Here is a 12850-nt window from a genome sequence, read left to right on the forward strand (position 1 = left end):
ATTAAACAGTCGTGCCATCCGGCCACTGGCCATTCTTAAACGAGAATAATCAAGCTATGCAAGCTGTGTGTATACATATGCGCGGTTTAATTTACATGAGAAATATTTCTACATGCGCACACGTATAATACAACGGGCTTGAAGTACCGGTCTCGTGTTCTTGCGGGATGGCGATTGCCAGGATCGTATTATAGTTTGCGAGAAAGCGACACGCGTCGTCTCTATATTCCGAAATGGCTTATGAGTACGATTTTGGTCGACCAAATGTAGTCCCCCGGAATAATAGCTAGATGCAGTGCAGCGCGACAGGGGAGTTCGCAGAATGCACTTTAACCAGATTACATACGCTCCGGATTGCGAGAACCGCGCGTTTTATGTACATGCACGCGCTATAATTCGAGAAATACTCGAGAATCCCCCCCCCCCCCTTCCCTCCCTCCCAAAAGTAAGCCGCTTTACTTCTTATCCGCAGTGATTCTCAGCAAATTATTGGATTCGCGAAAGGACTTTTATATTATTACAATAATATTATAATTAATTTATACATCGGTAACGATGCATTGATTTATTCATTCAACACGCGTGCGACAAGCAGTTTTATAGCTGAATATAAATATTAATTTATATCTCCATACGTTGAATAAAGTAAATAAGATATTATTAAAAATTAATCAATAGTTTTATAATAAGAAATATTAAATTATAATCTGAGTTATATGAAGCGCGATGTGAATCTGTAGCGGCGATATTGCCATTGTCGCGTCGATAACAAATTTATAATGCATCCAGAGAGATAGGAAGGGAGAGAGAGAGAGAGAGAGAGAGGTGCTAAAATATCGGAAAAATATTGCATTCGAATAAACATCTGAAGAAAATCTGGCATTAATGGCATTTTTGCGTGTGCACTCTTGTCCACGAATGAAAGCAGCTCATTTCGTATAAATTATCGATATCCCCGCGATATTTATCCCACGCTCATCTTCATGCATTGTGCTCTTTAATCGATCATAAATTTTTCGGAGTGCGTAGTGAATGCCTTCAGTGAAGGGCTTCCAGCTTGAAGAGCCTATAACGATCGAGTTACTCTCCCCGCGTCAAATAACTGCGTGCATCACGATTCTCTATCGTTGCCTCTCGTCAAATAAAAGAATCGGTATCGAGATGTTTGCGCGAACTGCAAATGCATACAATGATAATGAGGACGAGATTAAATAACGAGCCTTTAACTCTTTGATGGTTGCGTTAACCGTTCGGATATTATGGAGGAGCGATAAAAGGTAAACGAGGGCGCATGAGGGCAATACCTTATTTATCCAGGGAAAAAGTCAATGGAGAGGCGACCCTCACGGTGTGTAAATCAATTCTCCCTCTCCCTAGAGCGTTACGTGGATAAAGTTGAGAAATAAAATAGATTTGAGTAGAATATCTCCAAGAGATAGGTGCGCGCGCGTATCCGCTCCTTCGACGTTAAATTTTTCTCAGAATACTGGAGCGAATTCTCTCTCTCTCTCTCTCTCTCTCTCTTTCTTTCTCCTTCCGTCGAAGATAAAACGAGAGAGTCGACTCGAAAGTGGCGAGGGGAGCGCGGGCCGCGCTAGTAGTATGGCGCAGTTTTTTTAAGGAGATGAATAAATGAGTACGACGACCTCGCAAAGTAACCCGGGCAGGATCTCCTCTTTCTCTGAACCAGTCGCCTACAGGCGATTTCTGTCACCGTTTCTCCGTGTCTGCCTTGCCAGCGTTACACAGTATCAAATATTTCACGAAGAACGCGAGACACCGATCCGCTAAACAGACAGGCTTTTGACATATTCCCGGGCGAACGAGGTGTCGCGTCAAAAACAAACTTCTGGGTGCCTTCCGATGCTATTTTGCGCATTAGACTTGTGTCTCTCCTGACTAAAAAAATAAAACGATGGAAATGTACAGTATGACACTCCTCTCCCTCTCCCTCTCCCCCCCCCCTCCCCCCTCCCGCGCAAATGAATCCGCTCGTAACTTTCCTCGTAACCTTCCTTCCGTCCGCGGTCGTGACGCTTTTCCTTTTTCCCGCGATCAGTCGAGACGTATTCGGGAAATCGATATCGCAGGAAGCCAATATATAGACACGTTCGTCCAACAGTTAAACCAGTTCTTACCGGGGGTAATGTTGGTTCGTTCATTCAACAGGCTGAGGAGAGCCCCTGGGCTAGTCCCGCGCCAGCGGCTTTGGTTCATTGATTTTTACTGCCTTTTCTTCGGGATGAGGCACGCGAGAGGAAAACGACCGTGCGCGTCCGTTTTGTTCCTTGTGCAACGCAATCATATATTCCGCTCGCCTCCGGCAAAGGTAGAAATAAAAAAAGAAAAAAAAAAGATAGTCCGAAGAAAATAAATTAGATTGACTGATTAAATTTTCGACGTAATGTTATTAATTTTAACTCTAGCCTTTCGAATATAGCGGCGAGAAATGTTACAGGAGAAATACGTTTATACGTTATGTGTCACAAGTTTATACGTTTGAATATTTTTCGCGTCATAGAACTTTAGACTACAATTCATTGTGTCTTATTTTTATTTCTCCTCTATGAAAGAGAGAGAGATATATATAGATAAATTCTTTTCCCATTCTCTACTTTTTATAATTTCCACTCAATCAATCACTTTTCGATGCACGGTTAACCGCCGAATGTCAACCTGTCAATACGAAATTCATCACCGATCTGAATTTGCACACGCGATTCACACGCTTGGCAATCAATCAATATTGCAAAAAAGACGATAATGATACTTAAAATATTTCAATCTAATTTTTTTTTTATTAAGCGTGACAAATTCGGAGTTTGAAAAGTTTATTTTGTGTATTTTTTTTATTTATTTTTAAATCGTTATTTTAAATCTCTGATGCTAAAAGAATATTGCAAAATTATACAACAATATAAATTGTCACTGTTTGAAAAACAGTCATTTGATAAATCGAAGGCAATTCTAAAACAATAATTGCCTTATCGAATAAATTAATATAAGAGTAATCGAAGAGTAAGAATAAAATAAATCCATAATTTTTAATTTACTGTAACTTCGTATTTAAAGTGAATTATAAGTGAAGTGTATAACTTTCTCATAAATCTCTTTCTCTTTCTCTAAATAATTTATACTCCAATATTACTCTAATATGTTTAAAATTTGGTAAAATATTATTCATTGGCTAATAAAATAAGTTAATAATATTAACATTACCTAATAAAATAGCTGAAAACATTAACATTAGGTAATAACATTAATATTAACTAATATGTTAAACATATAAATCCATATATTACAATTTTTAGAATATTAATCAAAAATTAACGAGTCAGACATAGTATATGTTGACTATTATATCCATTATAACAAATAAAATTATATCGCGCTAATCTAAAATGGACATTCATTTGACATAACTTATAAATAACACGGAGAAGCTGCAAACAATATGTAAATTACGAGATTACAACGTATACAAAAATAAAAGTAAAAAATAAAACAAGTGTGTAGAAAAAAAAAAAAAACTGTATTTAATTAGAAATTATTGAAGCGGACATAAATGGGCTAATTCTGAGCTTAATTCCATTTTCAATAGTACAATGTATGCTGTCGACATGTGTTTCACGGAAAATTGAAAAATACAAGGATGCAGAACTTAATTGAAAAAAAGAAAGAGAGAGAGAGAGAGAACTTGTAGCAGGAATAAAGTAGGCGCATAATCTGTAAGATTTACTTTAAATATGAAATGGTGCGTCTAAAGCGATTTTACAAATTAGAGATTTACTTCTCTTCGAAAGTCTTCATTTGTCTACCGTCGGATTTCCTCGAAATCGTGGTATACGAAGCTATCCGCTCACACCTGTCATCGCGGTCGTGGGACCGCGAAACTTACGCTATTGTAGTGGAGGCGACTGGAGGAAGATAACAGACAGCGCGCGCGCGCGCGCGCTATTTTACGGGGGTTAAATAAATAAGCGCGTCGACCTCTCATGATCCGGTTGAGAATGGCCTTCGGCCAGTCCCATTTCAGCGGCGGTCTCTGCCCATTGATTTTTGTCCGTTTTACGTCCGCGCGTCGGGTGAAACGACACGCCATTACACCACTATGGCAATTACGCGACTACGTTAAGCATTTACTACGTCGGCTTTATTATCATAGCCAGCCCGCGCTTTTGCTTTGCACACACAAACCCGCGCACACGTATAACGAGCGCAATGGCAGTAGTAACGCGAGAGTGGACCATTATGAATTCATACTCCCAATATTGTCATAACCATGCCAGATTTTATTCCGAGACTTAATCATTCATTTACGGAATTATAAATATAAATGTGAGCCCCTTAGCGGAGAGATGTTTCTTGACAATCGTTTCCTCGTAAATCGCAGATTTCTCCGCTTTCTTGGCTTCTTCGCCTTGTTGATATACTTTATTTGCATCGGATCGTCTTTCCAATTGGCGAGCTGGCGGATTTACCAATGTTTCAAAACATCGAACCTCGCGAAGCAGTTGAACGTAATGGTTATAAATATATAGAAATAAATTCGAAAACAGACGCGTTTTATTTAGACAAAAACATTAAAATCGAATTTTCTGTGATACAAAATTCTAGTTTGCAATACTAAAGTAAAAGTGATCACACATTATTTCATAATAATTATTCATAATTTTTTAATAATAATTTTTTATTAGAATTTCTTTTTCATAATAATATTTTATTATTACTTCATAATAATCTTCTTGAGCAATATTATATTTTATTTAAATACAAAGTTTTACTTGATTTCCGATTTTAAACATACGAGCAAATTTTCCTATGCTAGAATTAAAAATTTCAAAAATGACGGTTTACTTCATCTCGCAAAACTGCATCCAATTGTTTGACGTTTCTTAATGTAGTATATAATAGCAATCCTGCTTCCTAGCTATTACATTTCTTATGCACAAACAAAATATAACGAATTCTGTCGAGGAAAATGGAAATTCCAGAAGTTTCCGTCTTTCTATTCCTGCAGGGCAACAGGATTTACTAGAACTGTTTTCGGTAAGTCTGGCTTTATGAAACTATCAACGGCAAATCGAAAGTTGTTATGTAAAGTGATTTTAGAAAAAAAATATTGGAAACGTTTGTCGAAAATTACATATTATAGAAAGATTTTATTTTATAAAATATTTCCGCTGTATATACGTGGTAGAGAAACCAGTTTTACAAATCACTTCCGTATTTTGCATAACTAGCTCCGTGAACGTACGTGAACGTTATGTTATGAGCAAGAATGAATTAAATCAAGAAATAAAAAAAGAGAAGGAAGAAATGAATTATGCACATATTGCCGGGTATTATCGGACACGTAAAACTTTGCATTTAAAAGTTAATTCACTCGAAACTACACCACTTGCTAGGTAATTTTTGCATAACACGGTCCGTTAAATCCGTTACAAATACTTGGTAAAAGTTGCAATCACTTGGCGGGAGGGAGGGAGGGAGGGGAGGGCGCGAAATAATATGTAAATTTATATAACCTATATCTATAACCAAATAACACACCTTCGCGCAACCCGATGGCGATGAGGTAGCGTAGAGGTAGCGAGCCGTAGGAATTTTCAATGCTAATTTTCAACATAGCTGCCTGTTTCGCGGTCGTTGCCACGTCGACAAAACCGTGCTCCGGGACATTGTGCAAATGCAGGTGATCCTTTCCCCCCACCCTCCCCCCTCTCCTACCCCCTCCCGGTCTCCGCGTTCGATTAAGAAGCAAAACAATGCTGCGAATATTGGCTCTGTATTCTTGATTATTCCTGATCTCCCGTATCGACCCCCCCCCCTCTCCTCTCCCTCCCCTATTCAAGTATTAATACACGCCTGGAATCTAATAAGGAACACCGGTGGAAAAATCCCCGTCTGTCATTCGTGTACACTGGCTTTTTTTGTTTTACTGATATCAGCAATTTTAACATGGCTGACTGACTTTGGAGAGAGAAGGTGAGGGAGGAAAAGAGAAAGAATAAGCCGCAAAGCAAATTACCCCGGGGCCAAAATCTTTTTACTTTTCTTCTCTCTTTTTGTGCCCTCATTCTATTTTTTTTTTCTGTTTAATTTGTACGCCGCCGTGTAACATTGTAGTTCGTGTAGACGCGCCATGTTCCTTGCGGCGGAAAATCTTTCAAGGAAAACCGAGACGCGCCGAAAGGGGCGAGCAAATTAGTGGAAGAAAATCATGAACGTTTCTCTTAAGTGCGACCGACAATACGTTTTGAGGAAAAAAAAAAAGAAAATATTTGAAAGAAATTAGGAATTTTTGAATGTACCGTTGCAGTCTCTTGCTAAAAAAAAGGGAGACAAACGTGAAAATATAAACATGTATATATATTAATACATATATATATTAAAATAGGAGAAAGGGGGAGAGAGAGAGAGAGAGAGAGAGAGAGAGAGACTGTGTCCTCTCACGCGCGGTATTACGTCAATCGGATTATTGTCGCGATAAAAACAAAACTCCTTTTGCAGGCAGTTTCTGTTCCATGGCCGTTTGTCCGTAAAAAACTCCGTGATATAAAAATATTTCAAGCAACACCGTACTGAATTAAATCGACTGTAAGTAATTACACTGCCGGGGATACGCTAGAACGCAATTCTCCGTCCAAGAGGTACGTATTATTTCGCTGATAAGACCACTTTTATTTTTGTTCCTGCCGCTCTTATTTGTACACTCGTTCGACGGATTTTTTTTTCACCGTAATTATATACGTACTTCTCATCGTGGACAATTTTCATGCTCGTTATGCACGCGTGTATCGTGCAAGTTTAATTGATATAAAAATCAAAACAAGCGTCTGAAAAAAATAACATTCGCCGCGAGCGAGAATATAAAGAGAGAGAGTTAGAAAAATCTTGACCTATTTGAATAGATGGCAAGATTTTCAAACAAGTTCCCTCAAGAAAAGGTTTTTCAAATGAGCAGAGTTGATATGTGAAATGTATGTCGTCCTAAAAGAATGTTCCTTTCACGAAAGAGCGTAGAATTTTCCGTATCAAGAAAGAGAGAGAGAGAGAGAGAGATGAGAGAGAGAGAGAGAGAGAGCTCGTCTCGCGCGCGCGGCGCGAAGGAGGTCACGTCATTACTGTTATCAGCGGGGCTGCGGTGAAGCAGCCGTCTATCAAATTTACGCATCCGTCCCTACCTGACTGTGTTCCGCTATTACAGCAAACGATGCATTCAAAGGAACTAAACGAGTTACATTTCCGGCCCCGCGATATTCGAAATATTCCGTGGGGCGCACGTGGTTCATTAAATAGAGTATCTCTAGTCTGCTATCACGTGGTATGGTAGTTTACCGCCGTGAAAAGGAAAGAGAGTGAACCGACGAAGCGGCTAAAGTTAAAAGGAGAACGGCTTCAAGAATAGCATTCGCGCGCGACGGGGAGAGGGGAGAGAGAGAGAGAGAGAGAGAGAGAAAGAATATTCGCGGAGTTTGTGCAAACGCGCTAGCGCCTAGAGCGCTATAACGTTTTCTAGGGTAGGCGGAATGGTGGTGGTGGCGGTGCTGTGTCGAACGGGGGGATGGTCGGAGGGACGGAAGGGGTAATAGGAGACCGGGTGAAAGGTGGGGTTGCCGCTCGATACCACTGCGGCACGGCCAAAGTCAAAGCTATACCACGAATCCCTCCGCTCCGCTCATCCTCTTTCTCACCCTCTCTCGCTTTCTCTCTCTCTCTCTCTCTCTTTCGCCCTTCCCCGCTTCTGCCATCTCGCTCTCTCCTACATAACCCTGTTACTCCCGTCCTCCACGCCTTGCTTCCCCCCTCGTCTCCTGGTACGTGCGCACTATAGCAAACGGCCTACAGCCTTTGCCCGGTATCTATCCCCGAAATCTACCCCGAGAGCGACCCTCTAACTCCGCCGTCTCCTCCTCTCACGCGCTCATCCAACCTATCCCTCAGGATCCCTCGAGGGGGATCTACTGACTGCGCGGCTCTTTAAACAACGAGACACCTTTCCCTCGACTACGTCTCAATTCTCGCCCGGAAGAAGAACCCTTCTCTTCCCCCTTCTCACCCACCCCTCGCGGATCCGCCGCGCCGTTTTTCCAGGCTAGTTCAGTCGCGTGCGCGCGCGCGCGCCCGCGCGCAACCCCATGATCGGCCGGTTCTCTCGACGACCTACCTGTTTCTCATCCGCCGCCTATGTTCTTCCTTCTCTCTCGCGATTTCCGCACCATGACCTTTCTACCTCCGTCCATCGGCGAGATCGATCTCCGTTAGACCTATAAAAGAACGGCTCCATTAAGAAGGATCGCGCCACTTGCCATATTTGTGTAGGATAAATTTATGCAAGTTAGAGGAGAGACATGAAATGGATCGCAAAATTGATCCGCGGATTATCTTAGATAAGATAATTTTTGTGAACTAATATTCTTGCACACGATCACACTTACAGGCAGCTTTTTTCTTGATGGTAAAATAATTTTGCTAAAAGCTATTCCAAGTATCAATTTATTTAATTAAATTACTTCACAATTACTAATTCATTTTGCGAGATAAAGTTCAGCAATATGGATAAATTTTAATTTAGTCCCCAAAATAGTTTCTTAGTCCCTTATATAGAAAGATATGATATACTATATTCCCGAATTAGATATTTGCATGATTATTGCAGTAACGTACGTAAGAATAGATTTGTTTAAACATATTGAAAACTCTTGACATTTCGCGTTTCGCGTGAACTGTAAAAAATATAAAAATATATAAATATAAATTCTAGTATGCTTCTAAATTTTCTACAAATATTTTTCAAAGTTTATTACCAATAATCTACTAGACAAAGAATTAAAATAAATACTCTCTGCATATTATATATTAAAAGAATTAAAATAAATAATCTGTGTATATTATACATATATTAAAGAATTATTATTTGCATCAATCGATTTAATTGATCGATTCATGAAATTTTCGAATTAAGAAATGAAGGAGATTCGTTGGGGAAACTATAAAACATCGAGAGAATGTGCACGACCTCTGACACGACCTGTATACCCAATCATCTTGATCGGTCTCGTCGTTCCGGAGTGTATGCTACTCTCGCGGATCGAATCTCCCGATGCAAATTAAGTATAGTCTCTACGGTGTTACCGTATTAAATTGAATATGTTAAGCACGGCGGCAGCTGTGTATCAAAGTCCCATGGCGAAGTACGTCGCGCTGTAATATTTGGCCCTCAGGGTAGCGAATGCTGTTTTCTTACATGAGGCGGCAAACGCTATGATCGTATACACGTTGCACCTTATTTCTATTACACGACGGAAAATGTAAAATATGGGGGAAGCTCTTACGTTCAATCATCTTAAGACTTTTCAACAAATACGAGTACAATGTACATGTTGAATTTAAAATGATAATAGAGAAGTACACTTGGCAGTTTTTATACGAAGTATAAATAGCGATGTGTCTCGGGGAGAAAAGTTATCGGTTTCCAAATATAATGCGAGAAGAAATTGCAAGCGACGAATGCACTTTTGTTTTCATAATCTAATGTAATTGGGCAATGCGACGGATTAGAAGTCTTGATTTATTTTAAATTTCATTTAAGAAACTTTTGGTCTGAAGAAGCTTGTGACAAAAGGTAATATTAAGGTCTCGTGTATACATAAAACGCGAGCACACACTTGCCAGCTCTCGGCATTCCAGAGTAGCGGCCCATATGTGTCAAGATGCAAGATCTAGATCTTAAAGTCGTGAGATTTAGATAAAAGCGAAATAAATTCCAGCAATAAATGAGCTTTCTCATTTTTGATTGACTTTAGTAGAGATGACATCAAGTTAATTTCTCAATATTTTTAGATTACATCGAATACATAAATTCATTCGCTACCCGAGTTGGCGCGTTAAATTGACTGTGCAAAGCACGCCCCAGCTGTAAGGTACAAATCCCTAACAGAGTATAATAACCGGCGATATTTAACCCCTCCCGAGTTACACCGCCGAGTCCTGCATTCTTACACGAAGTACTAAACGCGATGCTTACAAAGCTCTAGATTATAATCCGCCAATTGCATGGAAAACTTCATGATCGTGCGAAAAAAAGTATGTAAATTAATATACTTCGAGAGAAAGAGATCGGCGATTACGCTCGGCAGAGGACAAAGTGCAAGAAGCCGATATAATCCGGCGCAATGAACTACTAGCGACACAACTTTTCTTATCTATTAACGTCATGCATAAATGTCTTTATTACCGCAGCATGTCGCCCTCTCGGCATGCCCTGTGAGCTTGCGTACAATAATTAAGCTTTACATTGCAGTGTCAACGGCAGATAATATCCATCAATACGGATGTGGAGAAAATCCGATACTGGATATAACAGAAAAGCGATAATAATAGAGAAAAGAATTTAATATGAGATTTGATAGAACGAAGGAAAGCGAAAAAAAAAAAAAAAAATAATTCTCTTAAAAGGATAAAAGTAGAAGCGAATTTTGTGCAGCGCTTTCATTTTTGCAAACAAACGCGTTTGTAAATATTGGAGAAGTACTTTCCTACTATATAGCGTGGAAACTGTATCAAAATTATATTGTAATTTTCACGTTTCTGGACCACAAAATTTGCACTGAATTATATAAACGTAGAACATTATGGCCAGTGACGTAACTAGGTGAACGCGTATACGATGCAATCAGCGCTTAAGTGCACTTTTCCTCCCTTTCTTCTTTCTTCCCATTAAACACATCTCTTTTTCGAAATATGAGCGTGGTACAAGTTTATTAGGTTCATAAAAAAAGAATCAGGTTTCTAGTGAATCAATAAATTGTAGATAAATTAAAGGGAAAAACTCGAAATTTGCTTGACCAAATATCTAAAAAAAATTATATGAATTTTATAATATTCTGCGATGAAAATATTTAAAGATGACATTGTTTAAAATCATTATTTCGACATCTCTATTTTAACGGTTCTAAAAAGCTCAGGCATTTTCTTACGCTTGCGAGAATGCAATACTGCTCTAGTAGTGAGGCATAGTTCATCGATTAATCGTAAGCTCGAATTTCTTTCTTAACATCGTTGCAACATCGTATCGCGTAGCAATATTTATGCCAGTAAGAACTCGTAAGCGCGATACAAGAATCCGATACCGGTTAATATTTCTTTCATAAATCGCGTAAATGTCGGGGAGATCTTAAACAACGTGAAAACATGACAGAGGTGATCGTATGAAGCAAAATATGCAGTGAATATAGTATTCAGGGGATAAATAAAAGGAAATAATGAAGTATTCCCACGTTGAATAAAGAGAGAGATTAATAGTTTTTAGCAGCGGAAAATTGCGAGGTAGGTTCCGACGTTACGAGAACCGGGCTTCTTATAGACAATGCGAGTAAATGTATGAAGAGACGAGAGAAAGATCTGGAAAAATATATCCCCTCTAATTTTATTCTCTAATATGTATTTTTTTTTTTATTTATTACACGACATTTTTATTTAGCAGATATCAAACGCTTCCCACACGGAAGCTCAGCAATTTGTTATCATGGCATAGTATAAATAATATGGAATTTATTGAAAATGGTTGAAATGAACGAAACGTTTCGTTTATTATCGAATCTATATTCTATCAACTAATCGAAAATATTGATGATGAAATATAATTGCATTGAGGTCTGGATGAATTAAAAATTAATCATTTAAAAATAATATTCTCAAAGAAATATGATATTACTGTAATTCGATGAGATCGATATGCGGTGGCGGAAAAATTCAAGACATTTCTCCAAATGTAGGTTATTTCATCATTTCTTTGCGATAATATTGCTCATCTTGAATGTATAAAATCTGAAACATTTGAACGGTACAAGGTTGCGTGAATTACGCGACGCATTATTCAAGTCTCATCCAACTTGCAACCACTTACGAAAGCGGTTTCCCCATCAACCGTCATCGATAAATTCACTATGAGCGATTAATATCTCGCAATTCCCCGTTATTTCTCGTTAATCTACGGAAATGCTTCGTCTATACGGTTAGTGATACAAAGCGCAGAACAATTTTCGAACAATCCGCTGCGAAGGACAAGAAAGAAAACAATGTTCAGTGACCGAGTACGGGAATGGGCGAAAACGGTGGTAAAATAATGGTGCATCCGTCATCCCGTGTTTGATTCCGGATTCGCTTTTTTTTTTCCATCGCTACGCGAGAAAGCGAGTTTTTTCCATATTTGAATTTCTGTCATCGAGATTTTTAAAAATTTTACGATTTACATATAAAATTCAAGGATTTTATTTAAAATTTCCGATACGTGAATTTTACATGCGCGTATTTTATTTTATTTTCTTGTAATGGGTTTTATGGGAAAAGTTATATCCTCTCTGTGAGATCCCTTCCTCTCCAAGAATATATAAATGCGCTATATATATGTATACATACATACATACATACATACATACATATATATATAAAAGCACAGTTATATCAATGTTATATATCAATATTAAAGATCAAATATGATATAATCACGCTCGAACACGCACAGCGTTAAATATCGGAAGAGAACCAAGTTTCCATTAACAATTTAATTCTTTTTATACGGTAAATTAATCAACAAGTATTATACCGTGGTTATCTAAATAGGTTTGACCTATTATTTAGATATTTTCATCTCGCGAATGATACTTTCTCCTTAATTATTTTGCACAAAGCGGGGACCTTATTATAATTATGAACGCAGATACATGATACTATGTATTAATTATAATTAAGGTATATTAAAACAGTTTCATCAACGATGGATCTCTGCAAATGCACCTGCGTTGCTCTAGATTTTAAATTCATTTTATAGCTACTGTCTATTTAA

The 12850-nt window shown here is 38.4% G+C and overlaps 2 protein-coding genes across 5 annotated transcripts in view; one reads left to right on the forward strand and one right to left on the reverse strand.

Annotated features, from left to right (window-relative positions):
- LOC126851317 (RIMS-binding protein 2) overlaps positions 1 to 12850 on the reverse strand; it is a 211728-nt gene that overhangs the window by 130575 nt on the left and 68303 nt on the right. For both annotated transcript variants that reach the window (XM_050595145.1, XM_050595147.1), the window contains exon 2: positions 8171 to 8270. The gene's annotated coding sequence lies outside the window, so the exon portion shown is untranslated. The remainder of the gene's footprint in view (positions 1 to 8170; positions 8271 to 12850) is intronic.
- The window catches only part of LOC126851321 (irregular chiasm C-roughest protein), a 125027-nt gene that overhangs the window by 36915 nt on the left and 75262 nt on the right, over positions 1 to 12850 (forward strand). The window lies entirely within an intron of this gene.

Source organism: Cataglyphis hispanica, chromosome 8, assembly GCF_021464435.1.
Source record: "Cataglyphis hispanica isolate Lineage 1 chromosome 8, ULB_Chis1_1.0, whole genome shotgun sequence".
Taxonomy (NCBI): Eukaryota; Metazoa; Arthropoda; class Insecta; order Hymenoptera; family Formicidae; genus Cataglyphis; species Cataglyphis hispanica.